This window comes from Vicugna pacos, chromosome 9 (assembly GCF_048564905.1).
Source record: "Vicugna pacos chromosome 9, VicPac4, whole genome shotgun sequence".
Lineage (NCBI taxonomy): Eukaryota > Metazoa > Chordata > Mammalia > Artiodactyla > Camelidae > Vicugna > Vicugna pacos.
The window spans coordinates 55,941,026-55,969,005 of NC_132995.1; the positions used below are offsets into that span (position 1 = coordinate 55,941,026).

Here is a 27,980-nt window from a genome sequence, read left to right on the forward strand (position 1 = left end):
TTGGATTTTTGAATGACGGCCATTCTGACTGGTGTGAGGTGATACCTCGTTGTAGTTTTGATTTGCACTTCTCTGATAATTAGTGATATTGAACATTTTTTCATGTGCTTTTTGATCATTTGTATGTCTTCCTTGGAGAGTTGCTTGTTTAGGTCTTCTGCCCATTTTTGGATTGGGTTGTTTATTTTTTCCTTATTGAGTCGTATGAGCTGCTTATATATTTTGGAGATCAAGCCTTTGTCGGTTTCACTTGCAAAAATTTTCTCCCATTCCATAGGTTTTCTTCTTGTTTTATTTCTGGTTTCCTTTGCTTTGCAGAAGCTTGTAAGTTTCATTAGGTCCCATTTGTTTATTCTTGCTTTTATTTCTTCTAGGAGAAAATTTTTGAAATGTATGTCAGATAATGTTTTGCCTATGTTTTCCTCTAGGAGGTTTATTGTATCTTGTCTTATGTTTAAGTCTTTAATCCATTTTGAGTTGATTTTTGTATATGGTGTAAGGGTGTGTTCTAGCTTCATTGTTTTACATGCTGCTGTCCAGTTTTCCCAACACCATTTGCTGAAGAGACTGTCTTTATTCCATTATATATTCTTGCCTCCTTTGTTGAAGATGAGTTGACCAAAAGTTTGTGGGTTCATTTCTGGGCTCTCTATTCTGTTCCATTGGTCTATATGTCTGTTTTGGTACCAATACCATGCTGTCTTGATGACTGTAGCTCTATAGTATTGTCTGAAGTCTGGGAGAGTTATTCCTCCAGCCTCTTTCTTTCTCTTCAGTAATGCTTTAGCAATTCTAGGCCTTTGATGGTTCCATATAAATTTTATTATGATTTGTTCTAGTTCTGTGAAATATGTCCTGGGTAATTGGATAGGGATTGCATTAAATCTGTAGATTGCCTTGGGCAGTGTGACCATTTTAACAATATTGATTCTTCCAATCCAAGAGCATGGAATGTCTTTCCATTTTTTAAAGTCTTCTTTAATTTCCTTCATCAATGATTTATAGATTTCTGTGTATAATTCTTTCGCCTCCTTGGTTAGATTTATTCCTAGGTATTTTATTACTTTGGGTGCTATTTTAAAGGGGATTGTTTCTTTACTTTCTTTTTCTGTTGATTTATCATTAGTGTAAAGAAAGGCAACTGAATTTTGAATATTAATTTTGTAACCTGCTACCTTGCTGAATTCTTCGATCAGCTCTAGTAGCTTTTTTGTGGACCTTTTAGGGTTTTCTATATATAGTAACATGTCATCAGCATATAATGACACTTTTACCTCTTCTTTTCCAATTTAGATCCCTTTTATTTCTTTCTCTAGCCTGATTGCTGTGGCTAGGACTTTCAGGACTATATTGAATAGGAGTGGTGATAGTGGGCATCCTTGTCTTGTCCCAGATTTTAGTGGGAAGCTTTTGAGTTTTTCACCGTTGAGAACTATGCTGGTTATAGGTTTGTCATATATAGCTTTTATTATGTTGAGATATGTTCCCTCTATACCCACTTTGGCGAGAGTTTTTATCATAAATGGGTGTTGAATGTTATCAAATGCTTTTTCTGCATCGATTGAGATGATCATGTGGTTTTTGTCCTTTCTCTTGTTGATGTGATGTATTACATTGATTGATTTGCGTATGTTGAACCAGCCTTTGTCCCTGGGATGAACCCCACTTGGTCATGATGTATAATCTTTTTTATGTGTTGTTGTTTTATGTGTCTATTTGCTAAAATTTTGGTGAGGATTTTGGCGTCTATGTTCATCAGTGATATTGGCCTATAATTCTCTTTTTTTGTAGTGTCTTTGCCTGGTTTTGGTATCAGGGTGATGGTGGCTTCATAGAATGAGTTTGGGAGTATTCCCTCCTTTTCAATCGTCTGGAAGAGTTTGAGAAGGACTGGTATGAGTTCTTCTTTGTATGTTTGGTAGAATTCCCCGGTGAAGCCATCCGGTCCTGGACTTTTATTTGTAGGGAGGTTTTTAATTGCTATTTCTATTTCCTTTCTAGTGATCGGATTGCTCAAGTGTTCAGTTTCTTCTTGATTCAGTTTTGGTGGACAGTATGTTTCCAGAAACTTGTCCATCTCCTCTAGGTTATCCAGTTTGGTTCCATATAGTTTTTCATAATATTCTCGTATGGTATTCTGTATTTCTATTTTGTTTGTTGTAATTTCTCCATTTTCCTTTCTTATTTTGCTAATTTGTGCTCTCTCTTTTTTCTTCTTTGCGAGTTTGGCCAGAGGTTTGTCGATTTTATTTACTTTTTCAAAAAACCAACTTTTGGTTTAGTTGATTTTTTCTATGGTCTTGTTAATCTCTATTGTATTTAATTCCTCTCTGATCTTTATTATTTCCTTCCTTCTGCTGCTTTTTGGGGCTTTTTGTTCTTCTTTTTCTAATTGATTCAGATGGTGGGTTAACTTGTTTATTTGAGATTGTTCTTCTGTTTTGAGGAAGGCCTGTATCGCTATAAACTTCCCTCTTAGCACTGCCTTTGCTGTGTCCCATAGGTTTTGAGTGGTTGTGCTTTCATTAAAAAATACCTTGAGACAAATGATAATTTCAGCTTTGATTTCCTCATTGATCCATTGTTTTTTCAATAACATATTGTTTAATCTCCATGCTTTTCTTTTTTTCTCCTTTGTTTCTCTGTTGTTGATTTCCAGTTTCATGGCATTGTGGTCAGTAAAGATGCTTGAGATAATTTCTATCTTCTTAAATTTGTTGAGGTTTCTTTTGTGTCCAAGTACATGATCGATCCTGGAAAATGTTCCATGTGCACTTGAAAAGAATGTATATTCTATTTTTTGGGGGTGTAAAGCTCTGAAAATATCCACCAAATCTAGTTTTTCTATTGTAGTATTTAATTTCTCTGTTGCCTTGTTTATTTTCTGTCTGGAAGATCTGTCTAGTGATGTTAATGCAGTGTTAAAATCTCCAACTATGATTGTATTCCCATCAATATCCCCCTTTATCTCTGTTAGTAATTCTTGTATGTACTTAGGTGCTCCTATATTGGGTGCATATATATTAACGAGTGTAATATCTTCATCTTGTATCACTCCTTTAATCATTATAAAATGTCCTTCTTTATCTTTCTTTATGGCCTTTGTTTTAATGTCTATTTTGTCTGAAATCAGTACTGCAACACCTGCTCTTTTGGCTTTTCCATTTGCATGGAATATCCTTTTCCATCCTTTCACTCTCAATCTATATGTGTCCTTCTCCCTAAAGTGGGTCTCTTGTATGCAGCATATTGAAGGTTCTTGCTTTATTATCCACTCTGCCACTCTATGTCTTTTCACTGGAGCATTTAGTCCATTAACATTTACAGTAATTAATGATAGATGTGTGTTTATTGCCATTTTGAACTTATCTTTGCAGTTGAATTGGTATATCCTCTTTGTTCCTTTCTTCTTCCTTTTGTGGTTTGGTAATTTTCCTTTGTATTATCATGGATTTTATTTAATTTTTGTAACTCCCTTGTAAATTTTTGACTTGTGGTTACCCTTTTTTGTAAATCTATTAACCTATACCCGTTTTTAATAAACTGATAATAACATGATCTCAAACCCATCCTACTGTTAAAAAAATTTAAAAAAAGAAAGAAAAAAAATTCTATATTTCCCTGCCTCCCTCTCCCACTCTCAGTGATTTGTATGTCTTCTTTTATAATTTCGTGTTTTCTTTATTTGTAATTCATGAGTTATCACCTTTCCAGTTGTGAGTTTCTCATTTCTGTAGCATCCTGCTGCTTTTCTATTTAGAATAGCCCTTTCAATATTTCTTTTAGCATGGGTTTAGTGTTGCTAAACTCCTGCAGCTTTTTTTTGTCTGTGAAACTCTTTATTTCTCCTTCTATCCTAAAGGATAGCCTTGCTGGATAAAGTATCCTAGGCTGCATCTTTTTTTCATTCAGGGCTTTGAATATATCTTGCCACTCCCTTCTGGCCTGTAGTGTTTGTGTAGAGAAATCAGCTGAGAGCCTTATGGGGGTTCCCTTGTAGTTCACTCTTTGCTTTTCTCTTGCTGCCTTTAGAATCATTTCTTTATCCTTGACTCTGGCCATCTTGATTATGATATGTCTTGGTGTGGGTCTATTTGGGTTCCTCCTGTTTGGGACCCTCTGAGCTTCCTGTACTTGTATATCTGATTCCTTCTTTAAGTTTGGGAAGTTTTCAGTCATGATTTCTTCAAAAACCTTTTCAATTCCCTTTGATCCTTCTTCCCCTTCTGGGACCCCTATTATGCGAAGATAGGGACGCTTTATATTATCCCATAGGTCCCTTATGCTATTATCATTATTTTTTATTTGCTTATCTTGTAGTTCTTCTGAATGGGTGCTTTCTGTTGCCCTGTCTTCTAGATCACTAATTCGTTCCTCTGCATTAACTAGTCGGCTTTGCACCGCTGTTAGATCATTCCTCATCTCTGTCAATGAGTTTTCCCATTTTGCTTGGCTCTTCTTTATAGCTTCAATTTCATTTTTGACATATTTTATTTCTCTAAGCATTATCTCTTTTAATTCCTTCAGCAATTTGATCACTCCTTTTTTGAAATCTTCATCTAGTAGGCTATCGATGTCTATTTCATTGAGCTTTCTTTCAGGGGATTCCTCTTGTTCTTTTAATTGGGAAAGGTTTCTCTGCTTCTTCATCTTGCTCATACCTCTCTGGCACTGTGGTTTATGGAGTATCAGTTGTCTATTTTGGATCTTAAGGATTTTATCTATCTAATGCCTATTTAGGAATAGAGCTTAGGAAAAAAAAGAAAAAAAGAAAAAAAAGAGAAAAGAATAAGAGAGAGAAAGATTTTTAAAAGAAGGGAGAAAGAGGGTTTGAAAACAATGTATAATGAATAATAGAAGAGCGGGTTGAAGCAGAGTATTAATCGGGTGGAGACGTCCTTATAAAACCTTTAAAAAAAAAGGGGGGGTGGGGAAATTAATATATGTGTCTGAAGCCTGTGTCTAATCAATAACAGGACCTCAAAACCCAAGAGAAATAGAAATGAATTAAGAAGTAAAAATTGAGAGTAATTGAAAATAGAACAGGTAAAAACAGATTAAAAAAACAAAAACAAAAAACAAAAAGACAAAAAAAAAAACAAAAAAAAAAAAAGGAAAAAAAAAGGGGGGTGGTCGGTGTTCTCCTGTAGTGTGTGTGCTTTTAATGTGATGTCCTTCTGTCTTCGTCCTGTTTTGGAAGCTCAGCTTGTTTTCATAGGCCCTCCGTTGGCGCCCTCTTCTGTGCTGCTCCCAGCACCTGTTGGCAAGCAGATCGCGCCTCCTCCTAACACGGGGTCAGGTGCAGCTCTCCTCTGCTGCGGGCGGGCAGGTCACTGCCCCTCCGGATGCCGCAGTCAGATGTTGCAGACTGGCCAGGCAGGAGGGCGGGTCGTGCCCCCTCCCAGCACCTCGGTCAGGGGTTGTGTTCCTGCCCGACCGGCGGGAGGCCGCTCTCCCCCTGCCTGCGCCACCGGTAGCTCCGCTGCTCTGTGCGGCTGCGCGCTCTGCGCCGGCGCTCCGCCCTGGTCACGCTCCGCCCCGTTCGGCGCTCCGCCTTGGTCGCGCTCCGCGGGTAGGCTCGGGGATAGGCCCGGGGAAGACGGAGGGGCAGCCTCGTCCCTGCTACGAGCCAAGACCCCGCTGCTTGTTTGTCTTTGTGGAGCAAGTTCTCTGGGGGACCAGAATGGAAAGATCCTATCTGCCCAGGGCTGTAGGCCCGTCTCAATCTGGCCCTTGAGGCTGCTAAGCCCTTCGGTGCGGACGCAGGTTTCGCCTCTGCCCCCGCCTGGGTGCTAAGCATTTTCCTTTTGATGCAATAATTTCACCTCTGGAAATTTACCTTAAAGTGCTCCTCGAACAATATGAAAATAAATGTGAACATTACAGCTTCGCTTGTAATTGCAAAATGTGAGAAATACTCTAAATTCCTAAATATAGGTGAGTAGAATAAACAATGGTACATCTGAATGTTATATATTGTAATTTACACATGCAGTGTTTTACATGTATGTGTGTATGTATGTGTGTGTGTGTGTGTGTATATACATTCTCCCATGTGTAAAATTTAAGATTCCTGGGCCTAATGTATGGCTATTTGACTAGTCTTTCTTTTTTCTATTTGTTGCCCTATCAGTGTCCAAATTTTTACTGCTATCAGCAATATATAGAAGTGCTAGTCTTACCAGCGTTACATATAATAACAATTTGAAAAATCTAGTTTTAGATATATAAAAAATAAAGCCATTACTTTGCTTTATTATACTATTTTGGTTTATATAAAGAATAAGCAATTTTTATATTTGCTTACTATTTGTTGCTTATCTGTAGATTTTGGAAATCTAAAAGTCATCAAAAAATATGACTTCAGCAAGTCAACTCATATATCTATCATCAAAATGATCACTTTAGAAGAATCATTGATTATGTTATTATTAATGAATAATGGCATATCCAGCATATTTGATACCTTGAGTGAATCCTTTTTGACACTCCCTCCTCTATATGATAAAATTTCCAGTAATAGTCATTAAATAAATAATAATGGTCAAAAAAGCAGGAGAGCTATTGTTCAGATATCTCCCAGACCTTAGAATTTAATGTCTACCAGGTTTAAAGCCAGTTGCAAGACTGAATGTTCATTTGTCCCAATATCCACAGTCTACCGCCAAAAATAATTACTTCAATTTGGAAAAAATGGCATTTTTTTTCAGTGTTTGGTAAGGATTTATAAAATCATGAAGTTGTCAAGTGTTAACTGTTTCCTTTACTCTTTTCTCCTTTTCTTTGAACTACAGAGAAAGGTCCATATTTATTCTGAAAAGGTTCACTTTCTTTTCTAACTGGATTAACTCTCTTCATCTGGAAATAGTACTGACCAAGCAGAAATATCATTCACTGTCTCTTTTTCATCAAAGTCTTGGCTTTACTAGTGCCATATTCTTCTACATTTTTTTAAATCCTGTCAGTGTTGACAGTAACATTTCCTTTCTCTTCCTCTTTATCAATGCTTATAGACAATGATTCATTGTCTTTCATCCTGTGTCACCTGAATCTTGTGTTGTTTCTAGTATCCATGCTTTGGATGTGCCAACTTGCACTCTTCACAATTTTCATAAACTCTATGCAATGTTGAAGGCATTACACATTTCAAAGGAGATCCAGACATTTGCTGCAATTGCCTAATTTGCTTTTAAAAAAGTTTTCTTTGCTGAGCTCCACTCGCTTCTTGCCCTTTCACATTGATACAGTTTTTTAACTTAAAATTATTTTTTAAAATTCAGGAAAAAATTATTAAACAGTTTCTGTTTTAGAACAATATTCCAAATGACTGAAAGGTGCTTCAAATTCCTGTAGGACACAAGAGTCGAATTCAGTAGCTGTTATATTAACCTGGCAGTTTTAAATTTGATGCTTTCATTAAAATCTTGTGTAAAGTATTTTATGGAAATAACTGTCTAATAACTAGTAAATGAAATTTAATACAACCAAAATGTCTGCAAAAGGGCCATTTTATACAAGGACTAAATTGTGCCACTGGAGTAAAGTTTCATTTTCTTGATTTGTTCTTCAGTTTAAAAACAAACAGTTAATAAATTTAAAGAGAAATATATTGCAATTTTTAAAGTATTTTCCAAGATTATTTTAAAATTTCACATGTGAAGTAAAATTTGTACTTTTCAAAGAAAAATATCACATCAGTTTTCATTCTATTCCACTGTTTAAATTGTAAACACAAATAATAACTCTGTGTGGTCATACAGAATAACAAAATTGCAGTAACTATATTCTGTTTCCTCATTTTTATAATCACAATGCTTTTATTGTTTATTTTGAATCTACATTTTAAATGCAGGAATATATTGTACTATAAGGTTTGTAGATGAAACTGTACACAAAGTGTACTCAAATTATTCAAATTTTATTAACTTATGCTTGGAATGAGCAAATATAGCTGAGTCTGAGTTAAAGGCTAAGCACACAACTGGGAATTGTCCAAATTAACTTCTTTATGGACTACAATATTTATTAAAAATTAAGTTTAAAATTGTGCTAATTAGAAGCTTAAATATATATTATTAAAAATCAACATTAACCACAGCAGTTGTTTAGAACTTGGACCAACAAGGAATTCTGTGAGAACTATTTTATCATTGACCTTTAAAATTGCGAGCACATGGTGATAATGAAAAGCAGATAAACTTAGAGCAAGTTTTATTTTGTTTACAAATTATCTTAAAAAAATCACTCCCTTACTGGCTGTACCCAGAAATTGCTTCCCCTGCCCCATCCCAGGTATGCCATTATTAATGAATAATATATGAGTCATTTATTGAAGTAATATCTCAATTTCTTCAAATATTTTGTTTTTGCACTCCTGTCTATCTCTACTATCCACCTAGGACCCCAGGTACATTTATGTTAGACTTCTTGATATAATCCCACAGGTCGCCCAGGGTCTCTTCATTACTGTGCTTCATAAAAAACTTTTTCTCTCTGTTCTTCAACTTGGATGCTTTATCTTCAGGCTCACTGACTCTGTCATCATCTCCATTCTCTTAAGCCCATCTAGCAAATTTTTCATATTTTGAGTATTGCATTTTCAGTTCTACTGTGTTCCTTTTTAATTCCTCTGCTATGAATTTTCTATTATTTTATTCATTATAAGAAAGTTTTCATTTCCTTTCTTAAGCATAGTTATAATTGTTACTTTAAAATCCTTGTCTACTGAACAACTATATGGAATCAAAATGGATAACCTAGAAGAAATGGACAAGTTTCTAGAAACATACAGTCCACTAAGACTGAATCAAGAAGAAACTGACCACTTAAACAAACCAATCACTAGAAATGAAATAGAATTAGCAATAAAAAAACCTCCCTACAAACAAAAGTCTAGGACCAGAATGGCTTCACTGCGGAATTCCACAAAACATACAAAGAACTCATACTGGACCTTCTCAAACTCTTCCAGAAGCTTGAAAAGGAGGGAGTACTCCCAAACTCATTCTATGAAGCCACCATCACCCTGATACCAAAACCAAAGACACTACCAAAAAAGAAAATTACAGTCCAGTATCACTGATGAACATAGATGTAAAAATCCTCAACAAAATATTAGCAAACAGAATCCAACAGCACATAAAAAAGATTTACATCATGATCAAGTGGGGTTCATCCCAGGAACACAAGAATGGTTCAACATACACAAATCAAACAATGTAATATACCACATCAACAAGAGAAAGGACAAAAACCACATGATCATCTTAATAGATGGAGAAAAAGCATTTGATGAAATTCAACACCTATTTATGATAAAAAAAAAAACTTTATCTAAGTGGGTATAGAGGGAACACATCTAAACATAGTGAAAGCTATTTATGACAAACCTACAGCCAGCACAGTACTCAATGGTGAAAAACTGAAAACCCTTCCCACTAAAATATGGGACAAAACAAGGCTGTCCACTCTCACCACTTCTATTCAACATAGTCTTGGAAGTTCTAGCCACAGATATCAGACAAGAAAAAGAAACAAAAGGGATCCAAATTGGAAAAGAAGAGGTAAAATTGTCACTATATGTAGACAGCATGATACTTAATATAGAAAACCCTAAAAGCTCCAGACAAAAACTACTAGAACTAATAAAAGAAGTCAGCATGGTAGCAGGATACAAGATTAATGTACAAAAATCATTTGCACTTCTTTACACTAATGATGAATAAACAGGAAAAGAAAGTAAAGAAACAACCCCTTTTAAAATAGCACCCAAAGTAAAAAAAATACCTAGGAATAAATCTAACCAAGGAGGTGAAATACTTATACATGGAGAACTACAAAACATTGATTAAGGAAATTAAAAAAGACTTAAAGAAATGGAAAGATATCCCATGCTCCTGGATTGGAAGAATCAATATTGTTGAAATGGTCTTATTGCCCAAGGCAATCTACAGATTTAATGAAATCCCTATCAAATTACCCAGGACCAGAAGTAGAACATATCATAATAAAATTTAAATGGAATCACAAAAGACCCAGAATTGCCAAAGCATTACTGAAGAAAAAGAATGCAGATGTTGGAATAGCTCTTCCAGACTTCAGACAATACTAAAGAGCTACAGTAATCAAAACAGCATAGTATTGGTACAAAACCAGACATATGGATCAATGGAACAGAATAGAGAGCCCAGAAATGAACCCACAAATTTTTGGTCAATTAATCTTTGACAAAGGAGCCAAGAACACACAATGGAATAAAGACAGTCTCTTCAGCAAATGGTGCTGGGAAAACTGGACAGCTGCATGTAAATCAACTAAGTTAGAATACTCCCTCACACCATAAACAAAAATAAATTTAAAATGGGTTAGAGACTTAAACATAAGACAAGACACAATAAATCTCCTAGAAGAAAACACAGGAAAAACATCATCTGACATGTATCTCAGCAGTGCTCTCCTAGAGCAGTCCACCCAAGCAATAGAAATAAAAGCAAAAATAAACAAATGAGATCTAGTTAAACTTACAAGCTTTTGCATAGCAAAGGAAACCATAAGCAGAACAAAATGACAACCTGTGAAATGGGAGAAAATATTTGCAAAAGATGAAACTGACAAGGGCTTGATTTCCAGTATATATAAGCAGCTCATATGACTTAATAAGAAAAAAAAAAAAGCCCAGTCCAAAAATGGATAGAAGACCTCAACAAGCAATTCGCCAATGAAGACATACAAATGACCAAGGGGCACATGAAAGAATGTTCAATATCACTAGTTATCAGAGAAATGCAAATCAAAACTACAATGAGGTATCACCTCACACCAGTCAGAATGGCTACCATTCAAAAGTCCACAAATGATAAATGCTGGAGAGGCTGTGGAGAAAAGGGAACCAACCCTCCTACACTGTTGGTGGGAATGCACTTTGGTGCAGCCACTGTGGAAAACGGTATGTAGAGTCCTCAAAACACTAAAAATAGACTTACCATATAACCCAGCAATCCCACTCCTGGGTGTATATCCAGAGGGAAACTTAATTTGCAAAGACACCTGCACCCCAATGTTCTTAGTAGCACTATTTACAATAGCCAAGACATATAAATAACCTAAATGTCCATCGACAGATAACTGGAAAAAGAAGTGGTATATTTACACAATGAAATACTACTCAGCCATAAAAAATGATAAAATAATGCCATTTGCAGCAACATGGATGGCCCTGGAGAATGTCATTCTAAGTGAAGTAATCCAGAAAGAGAAAGAAAAATACCATATGATATCACTCATATCTGGAATCTAAAAAAAAGGGCAAATGAACCTTATATAAAACAGAAACAGACTCAGACATAGAATCAGACTTGCAGTTGTCTTGGGAGAGGAGGGTGGGAAGGGATAAACTGGGAGTTCAAGATTTGCAGATACTGACTGGTATATATAAAATAGATAAACAAGTTTATACCGTATAGCACAGGGAAATAATTCAATATCTCATAGTAGCTTATGGTGAAAAAGAATATGAAAATGAATATATGTATATTCACATATGACTGAAGCATTGTGCTGTACACCAAAAATTGAGACAACATTGTTAACTGACTGTACCTCAATAAAAAAAAATACAAAAAAAAAATCCTTGTCTATTAATTCCAACATTTGGGTCATCTCAGGGTTGTTCTCCACTAATTGTCTTTCTCACTGATTATCTATCAGTCAGGTTTTTCTCTTTCTTTGTACATCAACCAATTTTACATCGTATCATGGACATTATGACTAAAGCATTGTAGACATTAGATTCTTTTATATTCCTCACAAGACTGCTGATTGTATGTGTGTGTGTTTGTGCTTTAGCAGACACTTGACTTAACTGGACTTATACTGGAAATTCTGTCTCCTGGTTGTGAGTGGCAGCTTAAATAATCCCAGGTCAGTTTTTTTTTTTTTGTTTTTCCTTTCACTGAGTTGCTTCGAATCTGCCCTCAAATGCACACTTCAGGAGGAGTCAGCCAGAGATTAAGCCAGAAGTTATCCACAGGTTTAGAAATACTCTCTCTTTGGACTTCTTTCCAGAATTTCTGCCCTCGCTTTTCAGTAACTATGATTGCTCCAAGTTCTGTCCTCTGGTTATTCAAGCCAATAAAATTGCAGGTTTTCTATCAGAATTCTGGCTGTCCTGCACATTGCTGCTTAGGGCCTGTCTTTGTAAAAGCCATAAAAATAGGAAACTTACCCTGTACCATCTGTTGGATGGAGAAATATCACATTCCTCCCACTGTCTATTTTTGGTCCGTCTTCAGTGCTTTCAGCTGAATTTTTAAATTATTTTGTCTAGAGTTTACATGTACTATCCCTGAGAGGACTTTTTCAGTAGGAGGTGCTTGGCCATAATAACTTTTTTTTTTTCCATTAAGGATCTCTACTTTCATCTTCCCTCACTCTCCTCACTCCAGCATTATTTTACTTTTTTTCCCCACCCTGTGCCAGCAAACACTTTGGTCTAGGTTACATATTACAGTCAGCGCCACCAATGGTGCTAGGGTATCAAGGCCTATGTATTAGTTTGTTAGGGCTGCTATAACTGCATGGAGCCCACCCTAAGGGCCTCGTTTTAACTTAATTACCTCTTTAAAGACTTTAACTCTGAATCTGATAATAGGAGTTAGGCCTTCAACATACAAATTTGGGTGGAGAGACACAATTCACCTCGTAACAGCTTGGCATCCCTTCCTCACGGAATTTTTTCAAACAGTATTTTCACACAGTGTTTTTAACTACATCGTGTACATTTTACCTAGAAGAGACCCATAGCCATTTGGTTTTCTTATTGCAGGAGGACCTCAAAGTGGTCCTTCCCATGTCTCCATTTTACCTTTGTCTATCTTTTCTTCCTTCCAAACTCGTTCCCATTAATACTGTAAACTTTGCTAAAGGAAAAGACCTCAAACCAGGTATCTTAATCTGAGGGGGCTGGCTCAAAGCCTCACTAGTTCTGTGACGTTAGTTTGAACACTGTCTCCAAATCATGAGAGAGATACTGTGAGGCATTAAGCACTGATGTTACCAAAATTCAACCAAGGTAAGAAGTGTGTCTCCGGTGGATGAAGCCAGAAGTTAATAACCCTTGCTCTACTGACTGAAGCCAGTGATGGTAATAAAGAGGAGGAAGAATGATGAGATCACATTTAAGGTTATTCTAATCTTAAAGTATTGAGATTCAATGTCTCTCTACTTTCTTTAGGGCAAATTCTAAACTTCTTGAGCTTGGTATTCAAATCTTTCTACAAATTCAATTACATTCACTTTCGTTTTTTATCTTTACTAGCTACTCCTACCCCGCAGAAAAACTCAACTCAAACTAATATGGATTATTTGTCCCTCATATTTACTTCTGCCTCTTTCCTTTTGCTTATACTGTGTCTTCAGTCTCTAATATTCTTCTTTATTCTCTCCATATACTGGAAATCCTCCTTCATCCTTCATAGTGCAGGTAAAATCCTACATCATCCATTGAGATTTTCTGATTACTTCAGTCCACAGTGAAATTTCCCTCAGTTCCATCACTCACTGCCTCTGTGAACCACAGGTCTTCATTTATAAAAGAGGGGTTATTATCCCTGTTTAACAGGATTGCTTTGAGGATCTCAGAAAACAGTTATAAAAGAAAACATAACAATAACAAATACTTCAACAAAACTTACAACTTATGAGTTGTGCCACTCATTGTTCTAGAGTTAGGAAGCGTTCTAGATTTAAACCCAGGAGGCTCCGGAGACCACAATCCCTCAGAGCAAACACACTATGTTACTGGGCAGAAGATGGGACTCAATCTGATGGTTCTATTATTATTTTTATCACGTATAGCTACTGAATTTCTCAAGAAAGCATTTCTTATTTTACTAAAAAGACTTTTAGCGCTTTCAGAACAGGGACACTGTCTTTTTTCCTTCTACAGTATAGGTTTGCATAGGAGTCACTTAACTAATATTTGCTGATTAAGTGAACAAATGATTGAACTTACCACAGAGAGATTATTTACTTGGTTTTACAATCACTAGATTTGACCCTTCACCCATATCCTTCTCAGGAAAAATCAGAATATTTATCCAGTGCCTGCTTCTAGATCAAATACAAATTCCCCCAAGAGATGGCACTTCAGTACTCCTGGAGATTGTGCACTCCTGGAGATCATTCTTAAGCGCTATACCAGGCTCACATTCCTTGGGGCCTTTCTCATCAGAGTCTGTCTTTAGTGACTTCCTGTGGCTGCTGAGAAGCTGAAACCCCATTCCTGATTACAGCAAGCAGAGATTCTGAGGGAAAATTAGGTTGCGATGCCCACAACAAATTCAAGACTCTGGATGTGACTGAGGCATCAACTGCCGAGCCAACAAACCAACCATGGAGCAAAAACTTGTTGCACACTGCCTGTTGAAGAAGTTTTTGGTGACATTTGGGAACATGTAGGGCTGGCTGACTACAGCCTAATTGGACCAGCAGTATGAAAGAACTTCAGTGTGATAGCTAGCATTTCCAGTGACTTAGGCAGTGAGGATGGATGTTTTTTTTTCTTAAAAAAAGCTTCCTTTACCTTAACATACCTTTCCCAATGAATTCTGTTATCTCTGCTTTTCACCAGAAAATTTCTCAGTTCTGGACATCATCAAGCTACATCTCTCACTCACTAAAGACAGATGTCCTTCTGTCTTTATTTGGGGTCTTCCTTCCGCTGCTTATTGGAGTCAAACTATGAATTCAGGGCCACAGGCCCAATCATTTAAGTGGGAAGTTAGAAAAATGTCTTCAGGAATCCTGTTTCTTCTCTCAGTCCTGGAATGGAATCAAGCCCCACAGTTACTTTGTCAACCTTTGCTCCTAAAGCCAGACCATTTTTCCACACTGTGCATTATATAAATGTATCACACACATTTTTCTAAAATTGCTGTTATCAGGCAGCTACCTGCATTTTCATGAAAATAACTAAAACAATGTATTTCTGCCTTTCAAGTTTTAAATTTAAATACCATTCTCATACAATAAAATACAAAAATCTTGAGGGTTACAGGTATAGGAAAGTTCTTCCTTTCATATATGTATTTCTTAAATTGACTTTTTTAAAGTATACTTAACATAAAATACAGTTCAGTGGTTTACAATGTACATTTCAATGATTTTTGACAAATGTATATAATCATGTAACCATTGCAATAATCATGAAATAGAATATTTCCATTACCTCAAAGAGTTCTGTCATGACCTTTTGAATTCAAACCTCTGCCAACCCTGTCCTCTGAAAACCACTAATATATTTTCTGACACTATATTTTTTAACTCTTCTAGACATTCATATAAATGGAATCATACAGTGGTCTTTCGTATCTGCCTTACTTTACTTAGTATAATGATTTCGGTATTTACCCACATTGCTTTTTGTGTATCAGTAGTGCATTCCTTGGCACTCCACTGTGTGCGTGTGCGGGTGTGTTACTGTTTATTCATTAACTAGGTAAAAAGGCATTTGAGGTGTTTCAAAATTTTGACCATTATGAATAAAACTGCAATGACTATACAAATATAAGTCTTTGTGCAAAAACACATTTTTATTTTCTCTTGGGCAAATAACTAAGAGTGAGACTGACAGTTCATATGGTAGGTTATGTTTACCTTTTTAAGAAACCATCAAATTGTTTTCCAAAGTGAATGTACCATTCTGTTACATTACTGTTCTTATTATGCATTTTACTTCTAGACATGTTGTAAATCCCACAGAACATTATTTTTCCTTTAATGGGGCAATACTCTTGAGAAATTAGGAAATGAAAAAAATGTCTCCTATATTTATCCACATATTTGCTATTCTCAGTACTCTGTAGACCCGAATTTCCATGTGGTATCATTTTTCTTCACTCTGAGAAACTTCCATTAATAATTCTAATAGTGCGTGTCTCTTGGAAATGAAATCCCTCCACTGTTTAACCAAAAATGTCTTTATTTCACCCTAACTTTGAGGAATATTTTCACTGGAATCAAAATTCTGGGTTGACTCTTTTTTCAGTACTTTAAAGATCTCATTGCATTATATTCTGGCTTCGATCATTTCTTACGCGAAGTTATTAGTAAGTCTTTTTGTTCTTCTGTCATATGTGTCTTTTCCTCTGTTTTTAAGATCTTTTTATCAGTGGTATTCAGCAATTTTATTATGTGTGTCTATCTGTATGTCTGCTTATATGGCTCGGGGGTCCACTGAGCATCTTGGATCTGTGAGTTTATACTTTCAACAAATTTGGAAGATATTCTACTATTAATTTTTAAAAATATTTTTCCCTTTGTCAATCCATTTCTCCTCTCCTTCTGGTTCTCTAGTTACAGATATGTTTAAACTATTTCATTATTTCCCATAAGTTACTAAAGGCTCTGTTCATTGTTTCTGCTTGTCAGCCTTTTTTAATCCCTGTGTATTTTGATTGTCTAGTTTCCAATGCAATATCTTCAAATTCACTTAGTATTTTCTTCTACTGACAATTTCTTCTGATAATAAGCCCATTCAGCAAATTTTTCATTTCAGATATTGTATTTTACAGTTCTAAAATTTCCATTTGGTTCATTTTTTTAGTCCCCATTTCTCTTTTGAGATTCCTGTCTTTTGAGATTGTTTCCTATTTATGATCACATTTTCCCTTTAAATCCATGACAATATTTATAGTATTTAGTTCTTTGTGTGTCAATTCCATCAATTTTTTTCATTTTGTTTTCTTTTCCTTTTTCTCCTAGAGTGCTGGTTTCAACTCTATTTATGGAAATTTAACAAATGGCTACATTAGACAAGGATAGCTCATCTGTAGAAGAGATGTGCCACGTTCTCTACCAAATTTCCTGTGGGGGATGGCACTTATATCTCCTAATTTTCTGGGGAAAGGGATAAAAGTTTAGATTACCACCCAGGCCCTGATGCTCTCTTGAAAACTCCTCAGACCTAAACTTTGCTCCATGACAATGAGCAACAGAAGTAACCATTAGTAGTATTATCCATCATTACACCTGACAAGAATAAGCTTATTCTTGTCAAGTATTTATAAATTAGATCTGAAATTCTCCCAATGGCCTTGAAAGATGACTATCATTATGCTTATTTCTTAGAAAACTATCTCAGGCTCACAGAAGTTCCAAACAGGCATGTCTGCCTCCAAGTATCATGCATTTGGTATTATGCACATTGCCTCTTGTCTCTGGACAGCCTGTTTATGAACAGTCACTGAACATCCACTATGTAGTGCATGATCAGTGCCTTTCATCATCTTAGGTCTCCCTGGATCAGATGTGTAACCTTAATTTCTGTTGGGCTTGCCAGGTATCTGGTGTGAGACATTTAATTGTTATACACTTTTTTTTTCTGATCCCATTAATGGTAATAATCTCTCCCTTCAATATCCCTTTCTTATTTATTCAGAAATTCTACTGAGAGACGGGCTTGATTCACCAGACTCTCCATTTTTCCATGGCACCCTTAGAATTGTAAATAAAATTCCTGGAAGTTTTGTAATTCTAGAAATAAATGCAGAGATCGAGATACTACCTCTAATTCAGAAGAATAAAAACTACCCAAGATGCATTTCGTCTCTGATGTCAAAAACTCTTTACACACATTTCCACACTGCCAAGTAGCCAATTTAATCTAATCAGTTGTCATATAGCCTTTCTTAATGAGAAGATAAAATAACTTCAGTTCCCCAACCCATGAAATGCATGTTTCTCTGGAAATATTTCTGCAGAATAGGGTACTTCTCACCCAAGGCCTCCTACAGGATTAGATTCTTGCTTTGTCTTATACTATATATACATGTACCTGATTCAGTCTGATCAAATAAAGCTCAACTGTCCACTGTCCAGAGCTCCAGCTCTCCCAGAAGGGCTGCAGAAAGTGGACTTTTCAAACAATGCTTCTTGCCTATGAAATCTTTTCCCCATGGTTGAGAGGTTTTTAAGAAATCCTCACACACATGAATCAATTGATGCCTCAACCTTAAGCAAGACCTGGAAGGTTTTAGGCCAGAACCCATTCTGTAAGGTTAGCTCTTGCTTTGCAATGAGGTTAGGCCATTAGGTACTCTAATGAGTGCCCGACTCGCACTCCCATTAAAGATTCCCACTGAAGATTAATTTGGCTGCCTTGCAACATCTGTGTTCTGCTGACTCCTGTCTGTTCCCCAGGCTGTAGGGCCAAACTCATCCATCATCAACAGACAGGCACTTGGAAGCCACCCCTTGCTGTTGCTTCCACATATCAAAGAATGAGTCAACTCAGGCAGGGAGATTCCTGGAGTGGCCTGTCCCAGGGGCTTCCTCTCCTCCAAAGCCCTTCCCAGGTGTCCCCACTTGCCTTTTGGGGCTAAATCTTGTAAAGGCACCAACACAGCTGAGTCCTTGAAAGTACAGCAAATGGAGCATGCTGAAAGGTGGCTTTACAGAGGCATTACGGCCACCTGGAATCTGGAGACATTTCTGCCATAGCTCCCTACCCAAAATAGCAATTGGTGAAATTTAACCTGAGAACTGTTGTCGAAAACAAGTGTGAGTATTTTAGTTAATGGAAGCCATTCCAACTGTGAATGTGGGTTCACCTCAAGGCCCTGCCAGGGGTTTCAAGAACCTGGTGTCCTGTGCTTCTGCCCTAAAGCTCTCCTTGCTTGCTGAGAAAGTACTGCAGGTGAGCAGGGAAGTATTCCAAGTGTAGAGTTAAGAGTGTCTCTCAAGGACCTGAGAGAAATTCACAAGCATTGGCAGTCTTCAGACTCAGATGCACACAGTAGGTACACAGACCCCAAAAGGGTCCTCCGCACAGGCAGAAATGACTGTCCTGTGTACAACTTGCTGGTGATGCCCAGATTCTCAGAGGCAGAACCCTGACCTGCTACCAACTATGCAAGTTACAGATAGGAACCCTGCCTCATGTATAGGCAGCTAAGAAATATGTCCACATATGAAACATACAGACCAAGTGAAGAAAGGCAATCAGTAAATAACAGAGACAGCTTGGATGGATAGGAAGTTCCCTTGCAATTGAAGTATTCAAGACTTGGCTGGTAAACCCTACGACAAGGAAGTCATACAAAGGGTTCAGGTATTAAATGAGTCATTTTTAAAAAGACTGTCTTCCTACTCTGAGATTCCACAGGCAATGAATTCTCCAGTCAACAGCACTTTCCAAGTAGACATAGAGAGACAAAAGCTACTTGCAAAAGTGTACAGCAAACCATTTATAAGTATATTCCATATCCAAATATATGCTCAGTATTTTTACCTCAGTTAAATAGTGTATATAAACAAGCACAGAAGCCATTTGTTCACTTTTGCATAAATGAACTTACTTGTGTACAAAGGCATGCACACAGACAAGCTAAGGTAACTAAAAAGCTTGGAGAGCCTTTATGTGATAGTTTGAGTGATTTGATAACTTCTAAAACTACAAAACAAAAAGTCATTTTGACAACTGTTTCCTTCTTTACTTTGCTGAACTGAATAAATTAAGAGAGTGTCCTAAATAAAACAGTCCTTGGGAAAAAATGAGAGAAAACATAGATGGAGACTATGAAAGAAGGTTGGGTAAGTGCAGGGCATGAAAGAACGTGTTTTTCTGAGAAGCATTAACTGTACCTGTGAAAAAACAGGAGGATGAGGAGGGGTCAAGGGCAGGAGAGCCTTTCCCTGATTACAGCTGTCTTTAACAGAGTAAAGGGTGTTGAGTCGCCTTATGAATATACAGCATGTAGGCCCCGCCCCAGTCCAGTCTTCTACTGCATTTGTTTCTGCTAAGCATCAAGTGATTTAATGCCCAGCCCACTTGTTATATTTACTGCCTCTTAATCTCTTCAAGTGGACCACAGGGCCTTTGCACCAGCATGGATCAGTGAGGGAGCATTCAGTCCTCTCCTGCATCACATGGTGCTAGTTAAAGAGAAGAAAAGAGAGGAAAGTTATGGAGGAAGTAGAAAGCAAAGCAAACATAACACAGTGAACAAAGCTGAAGTTTTCCTACTATGGCCTTGTTGGGAGAACTAAGGAAGGCACCAAGATGTCTTTCTTACCCCAAAAACTTTTTGGGGAAACTAACAAGGCAGAGTTAATGGGGCAGACATCATTGCAGGCTATGCTGTGACTCCAAACCTGATTAGGAAGCGTATATCGACCGCCTCAGAGTTTTACTTATTTCCAACTTTAAAAGGTGTGTTGGAAAGGGGCTTAAGTGCAAATCAAATAACCCTTACCTACTTTCACCTGGTAACCACATTTTAGAAGCACATTCACCAATTATAAAACTCACAATTATATGAACTATTTTTAATGTTTATCATTTAACTTTTAAAGAGGCTTTTTAAAGCCCTGGTTAATACAGTATACTGAATGAGCTTAAATGCAATTGTAATGAGAGCACTGATACAATAAATTATTTAAAAGTCTCAATATCATAATTCATTCATTATCTTTATTCTGGCCAAATCTATACAGTGAATTAGGTCTGAATAACAAACAGCGTCATCCACTATCCCCAGCTGCATTAAATAATTATATCAGAGTGTGCTTAATGACAAATATAACTAATTTCAATAGTAATATCTACCATTCATCCTGGCAGGCACTTCCAAAAATGTCTAATTCTTATACCCACCCTGCAGATTGCTATTATCCATTTTACAGAGAAGGGTACCGACCAAAGTCATACTAGTAAATCTCCTGTATTATTCTCATCATCCCCTACTAAAATTTCTTGAATAAAATCATAATCTAACTAGGACTTGTGTACAAGCATCATCGGGTAGAGATGGTGACCTAACACACAGTACAAGTGCTAACCTCCTGACCCCTGGATAAGCTGAGGACCCTTCAGCTGTACACTGTGGCTCAGCAGAAACGTTGTAGAGAAGGAGCTAGCAACCCTTTGGCGGCTGTGACCTTTTCCAAAGCACCAAGCACATACAAATATTCGGTCTGCTCTCTCTCCTTATACTCACAAGAGCAAAGGCCAGAGAGAAACATACTTAAGTCCAAAGAGAAGAGTTTTGTGGGCCACTGATGATCTTGTAGATTCTTAACAAATTCCCCTCACCTCTCCCACCTACGGAGAGATATTAAGGCTCACATTGTTGTGAAAGCACACCTGTCATGCAGCATGTGATTTGAGATTCAAATTGATCCAAATGCTTAGTTATCTAAGACGTAGTTACTTAAAGGATGGTCTGTGGACAAGCAGCCTCAGCCTCACCTAGGAACTTATTAGAAATGCAGAATCTTAGGCCCTATCCCAGACCTACTGAATCAGAATCTATAGTTTGACAAGATCCTCAGTTTATTTACATGCACATTAAAGTTTGAGAAGCATTACTCTAAAAGGCAGTCCTACATGAAGAGTCTAAAGTGAATTCTGAACTATATGGGTTATCTGACAGGAAAGTGCAGCTGGCATGGTTTCTTTTTTGTTTGTTTGTTTTACAGTATACAGGTACAGGAGCTGCTAAAAGGGCAAAAAAAAAAAAAAGTCTTTTTAGTAAATTTAACCCCTGAAAAGTGTCCTGATTCACATTTTGTAGGATCAACACATCTTTTAGTAATTTGGGCATCAGAAGCGCTAAATTTTACAGCCTAAATATAGTCTCAAAATGATCTGTAGAATATTCATAGAAGGACAGTAAGTCTTGCTTCATTGGTCTTCTGTCTGAATCTCAATTTTCTGATTTTCTTTAAATTTCCTTAATAGTGTTATAGCTAGAAATATATAAGGGTGTTTGCATGACTTTTTCTCAAATACAAATTTACCCTAAGAAGACTCACAGAATTTAACCAGCACCAAGAATCCATGTTTTATGGCTTAAGGTGACGTGATAACTTTAAAGCTACAAGGTGAACCTCCAGGTGGTAAAAAGGTGAATTCTTTCACAGAATCCACCTGTCTGCAAGTATAAACAGCTGTGGAAAAACATACAGGCCAGCCTAGCCTTCGCACCAACGTAGGAATGATCATTCTGGGGATCTTTGGTGAGGCAATTTAGTGATCATCAAATAGGAGTAATTGTTCACTCCTCTAACAGTTCACCAGCTACAGGAGATGAAATCACACAGATAAACCTATTAAGAAGTTGCATAAGCCAGTAAAATTGTAAAAAGGTAAAAATGTGATAGACAGGAAGTGGGAAAAAAGGGAGAGAAGTAAAAAGAAAAGGAGGGAAAGAAAGAGAAATGAAGGTGGGAGAGGAAACAACGGAATAAAGATACTAAGATTACCCTGAACTAGGTACTGTTGTAGGCCCTTTAATACATATTATCTCAAATAATTACAGATGATAAAATTGAGACCTAGAGTTTTAATCATTTTCCTAAAGGTCAAATAACTAGTAAGTCCAAGTACAAAACGGTTAGTAAGTTCTAGTATAGAATTTTAATCTGGATTTGCAACAGTACCTTGGTGCAGTGATTCTAAATGTGTGCTGATAACAGAATCAGAGACAATGCATTTTCAAACTGGAAAGAACCTTAGAGGGAAGAGCATTGAATATACGAGACTCCTAGAATTCAAGTAGCTGGTGGAATTAAAATGACTGGCTGGTAGGGATTTGCCTGAGACCACACAGTAGGTAGGCAGCAGCAAGAAAGAAAGAATCAGAGCTGTTTTTGAACATATCACTATACACAGCGGAGGGATTTTGCAGAGAGCTTAACTGGTGAGCAATATGGTCACCACACGCCTGGTCGGAGATGGTTTGCTCAGAGGTTCAAAAAACTGGTTTCTATATGATTGAAACCAACTTAAAATTTGCAGGTGTCCAAAACTTAGCCATTTCTAAAACGTGTCCAGAGGGAACTGGCTTACCCAAAGTCAAATATGACTTCCTGTTTTTAAGAAATAAGGCTTAAACTGCTTGTTAAAAAGCCTCATTGAATTTCTTGGCCAAGATATAGCTTTTTTTAAAAAAAAAGACAGTCTATTTTGATGATATAAGTGTAACTGAATCAGAACCATATGGATTGCATTCCCCCTTTTAAACTACACATGAATTAGAAATTAAGTGTTCATTCTTCTCAAAGTAATTAATGAATCAGTTGATTAAATATGATACTGCCCTTAAGTACCATGCTGAGCTCACACTGGCTCCATTTTGCAGGAATCAAGATACTTGCTGAATCCCAGACTCAGAGAGCTCACACACATTCCTGTTTAGGTCTTAGGCCAGTTTTCTTTTGTTTCCCCTAAATAAAGCCTACTCTTGGATTAGAAGCCTGGGCAGCCTGTTCACAATGCAGAGCCTCTGCTCAAATCTGTTTTCCTTTACGGAGGCCCTATAACGGTGGGGGAGGTACAGACACTTTCTATTCCAACTCCTGATTGGGCTGAGTTCTGGGACTGAGGCAGAAGGTTGGGTTCCGCGAAGCTTCTGAGAGGTGGGCACAGTCTAACTATGGTACCTCTCCACTCTTCATCATTCACAGGGCTACAGTCCCTTGAAAGTATTCTCAGCCAACCTGGCTTAATGTATTTCTCAGTCACCTCCCAGCCAATCCAGCTCAGTCTTCACTCCTGAATTCTTACCTAGCTGACCTCAGGGAAATGAAAAGTGAGCACTTCTCTTTCAATGCCATTATTTTACATTTTGATCACTCCTTTTGATAGGGGCATTGATATCTGCTGAACTCCTACCTCTTTGCCAGACTCCATAAAAAGCATTTTACTCACGACTACCTTTAAAGGTGAGGTAGGTATTACTACCTCATTGAATAAGTGAGGAAACTAACACTTAAGAAGTGGAGTCAGGTGCTCAAAGCCACACAGCTGGGAAGTGGCAGAGCTGTGATTTAGGCCCAGTTCCAAATGACTCTAAAGCCCACTGTCTTTGCACCACCCCACCACCCCCTGTCTTTTAGGCATTGCTACAGACTCACATCAGCCCCTGTCCTAAGTGGCCACTGGCTTAAGCCCTTCTTCACTGTCGCTAGTTTACTTTAGAAGTGCAAAGAAGAGCAAAGAGATGGGCTGGCGTCACCGCTGCATGTGTAGGACAACAGTCATTAATTCTTACAGAACACCCTACCCAAACCCCATCCAAAGAATCAAGAAGCTATGGAAACCATGGAAACTGTCTTGGTACCCTCAGCTTCTACAATTCTTTTGTATACTTTTCTGTAATATTTACAATTTTGAAAGAAAAAAACTAAAGATTTACCCATGCATCATTGTATGCGTTTAATATCTATTACGTCTAGAAGTTCATTTGTAAATTCTGAGATTATTGAGAATCACTACACGTTGAAATTTACTATAAATGATAGAATCCTAATATGATACTGTAAATCAACTATACTTCAACAAAAAAAAGATAAAATCCTACATATGTTTATAAGCATGCTTTCAAAATTCACAATATCCCACAGATACACCTAATACACTGGTACACTACCTACATTCACATATACACAATATTCTAGTGAATAACTTCACACAGGAAAACCACACATATTTATAGTTCACTCCCACATAAACAAACACACCCACATAAACATATGGAAACAATATGCAAACACATACAAAGAGATTGGCAAATGTACTCACAAATAAGTCTGTAAAAAATGGAAAAATCACATGCTCATTCACGCTTCTCTCCCCCTTCCCTACATCCCTCCATCTCTCTCTTTCTCTGATACATATACACAAACATACACATGTATCAAAGTCTTTAAAATTGAGATACTGAGCGGGAGAAACTTCTTTGATTGAAAATACATCCTCTTATAGTCCTGAGGAATAAGAAGGGTTTTGTTTTGTTTTGTTTTACAAGCAAACTCTGATCACCCCAGACATACAAATATTCATGCTTCCATAAGTCTAGACCTTAAAAAATCCTTCCCAAACTCTCAAGCCTGCTACCTGTTCTCCAATGCGATGTTTATCCAAGGGAAAATCTTACTTTTCTCTTTCTTCTGCTGCTTCTCTTCTCCCTCCTCTGCGTTCTTTAGTGGTGACAGTGGGCAATCACAGAAAAGATAATTCTAAGGGGAGAGCTCTTAAATTCACTTTTAAAAAGTTTACGAAGCACCTTCTATAAACCGTGATGAAAATATAACGATACATAACCGAATAGTTTCAAACTTCAAAGTATAGTGTGAGAAACAGATCCAGACACTATAATTCAACACTAAGTGAAGTACACTTTAAATGAGTTGCAAAAAACAAAAAAAAAAGTGACAGTGAGAGAGAATAGAGAGCAAAGAGAGGTTGTGACCTACTATGCCTAGAGGGGGAAGGAAATTTTTCACAGAATAGGTGACAATACCAGGATAGAGAAATTCGAAGAGCTTTCCAAGCAGAGTAAACAACATGTGTATAGGCATTAAGGAGAGGAATGCAGACCACACCTGGGATATATTTAGCAGCTTAGCGTGGCTAGGATAATGGGGTGAAGATTTCAGAAGGTGTGGCATGGAGTGAGGCTGGAATAGTGGGTAGAAGACTACAGCTAAGGAGTTCAGACTTTTTAGTGCTGTATGCAATGAACATCAATCCAGAGCCTTATGCAGAATGGTCTTCTGATAATTCCTAGGTTTAGGAAAATAAACTTTCTTCAGTGAGGAAGATGGAAAGACTAAAGGAAGGGAGACCAGTTAGAAGATTGCCATGACACCAGAAAGAGAGGAGGACATGTACTAAGGCAGTGGCCCACTTACTTATAAGACCAAGTCAGAAACTCCAGAGTCTCCTCCAGACACTTCCATCCCTCCTTCTTCCACCACCTCCATCCTATTTATTACCAGTGTCTCAATGTGTCTGCCTCATAAATTCTATTTTATGATAGACTATTTTAACATTCCCCCTCCACCTCACCATCTACTGACACATGCATCATTTTAGATGAATTTTATCAGTTCTGTTCCATGCCGAAAATTATTGTATGCTGGTGCTCCCCTTGCTTTAAAGTCCAAACCCACCAACAAGAAACACATGACTCTGCCCACTTCTCCAGCCTCATTTCCAACAGCTTCCCCTCCAACTATGTCAATCATCTTGCTCTTTCTCACTAATGTTTCTTTATGTTAGACAGACTCTTTCTTTGGCCTAGAATGGCAACCCTTCAGTTGTCTGTCTGACAAATTCACCCTTTAAGACTGAAAATACAGATCACCACTTCAGTTTGGTTTGATTCAACAAGATTCATGGAACATCCACAATAATCTGGGATTGCTAACAGGGAAAAAAAAAAAAAAAGACACCTCCTCTTCTGCCCTCCCAGAGCACCCTGTGCTACTGAACGATCTCTCACACTAGACTGCAACGGCTGTTTCTGTCTGTATCCTGGGGTAATATGATCAACAGTAAAAAGGGCTGGGTCTTATCCAAGCCTTTTGGTGCTCAGCACAAATTTAAGTAATGAATAAAGTAAAAGACGAAGATCTCAGAGACATTTCTAAGGTAGACCTCCCAGGTATTAGTGCCTAAATGGATGGGCTGGGGTGAGGGAGAGAAGAAATTTCTACCTCTAAAGACCAATGTTTGGTCTCTAATTGAAAGTGAGAAGTAGTTTGCATTGAAAAGAAACCGATATGAAATTTCTGCACATTTGAATTTGCACACCTGTGAGGCAACCAGATGAAAATTTCTGTTGCTTGTCAAAGGTTCAAAACGTAGCTGAAGTCAAAAAGCATACATGTTATTCCAGAAAAAGCATGTAGAACAAGAAAATTAGGCTAAACTTGGACCCAGAGAATAAATACTTCACTTATTCTAGAAAGGTCAGTACTGAACTTGTTACCCACGCTAGGCAGCCCAGGCCCCAGGTGCAGAAAATTTTTAATCATTCAGGGTAGTTTTTTTGTTATCAACAGGGTATCACTAACGCCCATGACAAAACCAGACTGAACCCACTGTGACCTGAGCACAGGAATGTGCCTGCACAGACAAAACCCGGAGGTGTCCAAAAGGTACCTTTGCTTTATTCCCATGCTAAGATCCCTGCCCAAATGGGGAACTGGTACTCCGCGAGGCACAACTTGTACTGTGTGCAAGGGAGCCTGACGGGCTGCGCATGCTCAGACTGTTCCCAGCCATCTCTGCCTTTTTCTCCGGTTCTGATGATGAACTCGCCTCTTATCCTTTAAAAGTCCCACCGTTTCCTCCCTTCCAGAAGCCGCTTTTAGAGCACGAACTCCCCTTTCTCCATTCTCTGGCCATGGAATAAAAGCCTGTCTTGCTTGCACCAAACCCAGTTTCATCAGCAGCCGCGCAAACCTGAGCAGGAAAGAACCCCTGCAGGAGCCAGAGGAGCTTCGCTTTAGCTAGGGCCCTAAGACGAGGCCCTCGTCTAATTCGGTAACAAACTCACCTGGTTCTCAGCATGCAGTCTGCAGTCGCTGTTTTGGGAGGCCGCTTGCTCTGCGAGGGTAACAGTTCGTGCTCATGAACTCCATGAGGTCCCGGTGGCCCTGTAAATGACGTATTCATACACTGTCCATATCCGAGGAAGCGCCTATTCACACCTCCTGGTATCTCTTGGCAGTCAGGAGTGTATACGTGCAGGATAACTGGGACCTGGCTTCAGACGGACGGCCGCGCGCCGACGTCTCGCGCAAAGCACCACCCCCTCGAGCCCGCGGTAATAAAGGCGTCGTCTGCGGGCCGCCATCTTGGAAACGCCCGCTTTCCCGTGAGCCTTAGGCGCCCGGGTTCCCGGATATGCTGAGGCGCAGACCCTGGGCCGGCCCTGCGTGACGAGTGGCAGGTGATTTTGCTTTCCAAGATTTCTAAAAGCATTCAGCAGAGCCCGTGATGTAAGGAACTTTGACAATTAAGAGAAGTTAAAGCTCTATTCCAGCCTGAGGTAAGGTATATCTTAATCTATCTTGCTATCGTTAAAAAGTGTTAAGTGCATGAGATTGGGACCAGGATTAAATAACTGTGGGCCGCAAGGCTGGTTGTTTGGAGGGCTTTGAAGTTTTTAGTACTCTTCCCCTCCACC

General features: G+C 38.0%; 1 protein-coding gene and 1 long non-coding RNA gene across 6 annotated transcripts in view; one reads left to right on the forward strand and one right to left on the reverse strand.

The window, feature by feature from the left end:
- LOC140698237 (uncharacterized) overlaps positions 1-27,543 on the reverse strand; it is a 91,894-nt gene extending 64,351 nt beyond the window's left edge. Inside the window, exon 1 of the long non-coding RNA XR_012075865.1 lies at positions 27,348-27,543. This is a non-coding gene — a long non-coding RNA (uncharacterized lncRNA). The remainder of the gene's footprint in view (positions 1-27,347) is intronic.
- A 137-nt stretch (positions 27,544-27,680) lies between these two features.
- The window catches only part of SPAG17 (sperm associated antigen 17), a 356,415-nt gene continuing 356,115 nt past the window's right edge, over positions 27,681-27,980 (forward strand). For all 5 annotated transcript variants that reach the window (XR_012075867.1, XM_072967909.1, XM_072967912.1 and 2 more), the window contains exon 1: positions 27,681-27,842. The gene's annotated coding sequence lies outside the window, so the exon portion shown is untranslated. The remainder of the gene's footprint in view (positions 27,843-27,980) is intronic.